The 3,978-nt window shown below is 39.2% G+C and overlaps 1 pseudogene; it reads right to left on the bottom strand.

Annotated features, from left to right (window-relative positions):
* Positions 1 to 2,145: 2,145 nt before the first annotated feature.
* On the bottom strand, positions 2,146 to 3,134 carry LOC124613626 (annotated as a pseudogene).
* Positions 3,135 to 3,978: the final 844 nt, after the last annotated feature.

Genomic DNA, 3,978 nt, shown 5'->3' with positions numbered 1-3,978 from the left:
CAGCATTCTTCTCTAGCACCACATTTCGAAAGCTTCTACTCTCCTCTTGTCTAAACTATTTCACTTCCATACATGGCTACACTCCATACAAATACTTTCAGAAACGACTTCCTGACACTAAAATCAATACTCGATGTTAACAAATTTCTCTTCTTCAGAAACGATTTCCTTGCCATTGCCATTCTACATTTTATATCCTCTCTACTTCGACCATCAGCCGTTATTTTGCTCCCCAAATAGCAAAAATCATTAACTATTTTAAGCGTTTCACTTCCTAATCTAATTCCTGCAGCATCACCCGATTTAATTCGACTACATTCCATTATCCTCGTTTTGCTTTTTTTCCCAAAAAAACTGCTAGCATGTGCCGATCAGCACCAGATGGAGCTCACATTCTCCTCCCCCCCCCCTGCCCCCCCCCTTTCTCTACGACAGCCAGAATCTAAGTTCACAGCCCTCAACTCTCTACTTTCAAAAAGCTCTACCTGGAGTAGCTGACTCAGGGTTGATGCCATTGCCATGGACGAAAATTGTTGTTAAATTCGTGCAAAAGCAGGGGAAAGGAGACATAACTTTCCTGATTTTGCTTACAATTTGCGCAGTTTTAAACATGAAGTTGGCACTGAGCCGAAGCGGTGTCTTCATGATTGGTCAATCTTACTCCCCAGGAACGCTGTCCAGAGTGAGGCAATGCTATTGGCTGAACAAAAGTTTTCGAGCAAAGGTAATGGACTACTATGGTGGTCGGGTGGTGGATCTTTGAAGTACACACAGAAAGGCAAAAAATGTTGTGCTCAGTTACTCTCTGGGGACTGTGGAATGGCCGCAGTGATCGCTCACCACACGGTGTGCTGGCGCCTGCCCGGCATTCAGTAACCGTGGAATGAGTCCCTTCCCGTTGTTGGCAAAACTGGCTGTGTCCCCTGAGGATTCGCAGACTGCCTTCTGCTGGCAAAATAGGCCATAGGGAGGTTTCCAGAGTCACACCACCTCAGCGCGATGAGCGCAAGGCTGCCTTTCCAAACACACTACTACAGTACAGTCAACAAAAAAACGCGAAGTAGCAATATGTGATGGTAATGTCACATCAGTACACTAACGTCTCAATGTGAAGAGGTATCTACATCTACTTTACATTGCTATTTCCGGATGATTTCCAACAATTTCTGTCTCTTGAAATGAAATTTGAAATGCCTTCACTTTCCCTTCAGTAACTGAATTGTTTCAGTACCTATCCAATTTTCCTGTTTTCAGAGTTTCCCACAGTTTTTAAAAACATATATCAAAATTTGAAATACTGAAATTCAGGCATTCGAATGTAAAGAATAAGACGCGTTCACACAATGTTCTTAGTGAAAAATATTAACTTTATTAAAAAATATATATATAAGTTCAAAGTTCATGTCTGCCATTATGGTCATAATCACTTGTGCAACTTCTGTGGCACAAAATAAAGAGCAAGCTCAATAATCCATGTCATATTTTCTCTTTGATCGGCACTACGAAAGCATATGGGCTTCCTAAAGAAAACTGAGTTGCAATGAAATACTCACCTGACAGATTAATACCAAAGGGAAAAAGACACACAAAATACATTATATTAATGATTGATTACATGAAGGTAATTATAACTTTAGAAATATCAGAATTGTAACGGAGTGATAAATGTGGAAATACTACATACGGAATCATATAATATTTCCATTTTAAATTCTGTTATGTGGCGACGATATTTATATACAAATTCTCAGTACCGATGTTACACATGACACAGAAATGCTACTTTCGCTACAGCTGTAACGTGTGAATTAGTCAACAGCTTTTCTTCAATAACGGCACTACAATTAGTAAGCACAGACTTCACAATAATTTCATTATTAAAACGTGCTTTCAATAATAAAATTCAATACAAAAACTGTGTGAAGAAACAGCTGATAAACCTCTGTATGTAAGTACACATTTTCACGAATACACGCATAAAAAATTGTGTAAAGTCAACTGAACACACTTTGAGTCACTGAAGTACAACCAAGGAAGCTCAAGAGAATTTGATTTTTTCCGTACATCAAGATAAGGTAGAAAGGTATACATTTTGTCTACTACAAGGACAGTTTGAACGGCATACATTCCTTTGTCAGTCTTCATTCAGTAACGGCTGTTGCTGTGGTTCATCTGGGTACAGACGGTAGCAGCAGCAGCACTGGTTGCAGCACTCTGAACATGTTCATTGTGTCTGAACACCGAAGTGAACTCTCAAAACCAATAGCAATAAGTAATAATATCACACCCACTGCAACACCTGCTCCACCACTACTAAGCTGCTGTATAGCAAGGAGGATCCCACAACTACCTGATCCACGGATGCCAATTGCTTGTATTACAGTTACATTAAATTGAAAAAAGAAAACGAAGAAAAATACCGTTAAGTTCAAAGAGTTATCACTCCTGAAGCGCTTATAAGTTGGTCTGCACCAGCATAGGAGTGAGAATGGTGTGAACAGAAATAGATACAGCAGTCCCAGACCAAATGTTATGAAGTCAACCACACTAAACATTAGCAGCAGGTCACCAAACACATTCAGCAGCATTATACATGCGTGAAACATACAAAGATAATACAGGTAACGAACAATCTTCTGGAACTCAAGTGGTATGTCAGCAATAATATCTTGGTGGAAACATGGTTGGAAACAGCACTTCTCTGGTAGAGGTGGCCAACTGTTACGACGAGCGTTGTTTGGTGCATTCTTCAACACCTCTTCTCTGCGGGCCAAGTCCTGGGCTCTTCTTTCAAGTTGTTCTTGTCTACCCTGGAATTTTGGTGTTGTTATCTGTGGATATTGCTGCTGATTTCGCTGACCACTTCGAGTATATATTGGGGGTGGATCCTCATGTGTTGGCTGCATGATGGTTGGCTGCTGGTTGTGTTACACTGGCATTTAGGTATGGCGGAGGGTTCGCTGCACCTCGTACTGCAGGAAATCTCTGATCTCTCTCTGGTCGGCGAATGGATTATAATCTTCAACAAGACCTCTCTGTACACTGCTTGTATTACTGGTCACTTGTTGAAATGCTGGGTCCGCAAAAGGTTTTGTTTGCTACCCGAAGGGATTTTCATGAAAACCAGTAGACATTTTTAATTTTGTTTACCTGCCCCTACACTTAATGTGGTGTTCACTACAAATAACGCTGTAATACGTTTAATCCACCGTCAGATGATGTCGAGACACCACTGCGCAAGATTATGTCGTCACAACGACACTCCAATCACGTATCAGTATTAATATTGCAGTAAAGTGGCAATCAATGTTTAACTTTAACTATTACTAATGATAAGAAACTATATTGTAGCGAAAGTCGGTTGTGGAATCTTACACTACATATTATGCTAACATTTTCAAGCGACATTCTAAAATTGCATATATTTAAAGAAATGCGTATTAACTTTTCTGTATTGAATTTTACACATTTATTTCGGTCGGTTTCGGTTTTTAACCATAATCCAGGGACTATACCAAATAGACAGAAAGGAATAGACAGAAAGGAACAATGCAAATCATTGATGAAAAAGACACAATCCATAGTCGTTAAGTACTGAAACATCATACATGAAGCCAATCGTAAATGAGGACTTACAAATCAAGAAACAGTAGGACTTTTACGTTTCGTATATCATTGTACCGTCGAATATCATATTGCAGGGCATATTATGATACGCATCAACAGCTATCAGTGAAATATTATGACTCATTTAACCGAAATACAGAGACGGCGTCAAGGTTACTTGTAGAACCACAGTAAACATATGGTGCCACAGTAAAGTTATTACAATCCAAGAAAAAAAAAACATGGTTTACAATCGATCATTATGAAAACATCTAACGTATAATATAACTTTTTAAAAATACAATATACTGACAAATTCACATCTGCTTATTACCAGGATGTCAAAATACATGAGAGGACTGTAGTTCAGGC

The sequence above is a fragment of the Schistocerca americana genome, chromosome 4, assembly GCF_021461395.2.
Source record: "Schistocerca americana isolate TAMUIC-IGC-003095 chromosome 4, iqSchAmer2.1, whole genome shotgun sequence".
Lineage (NCBI taxonomy): Eukaryota > Metazoa > Arthropoda > Insecta > Orthoptera > Acrididae > Schistocerca > Schistocerca americana.
This window is presented reverse-complemented; position numbering and strand designations above follow the sequence as displayed.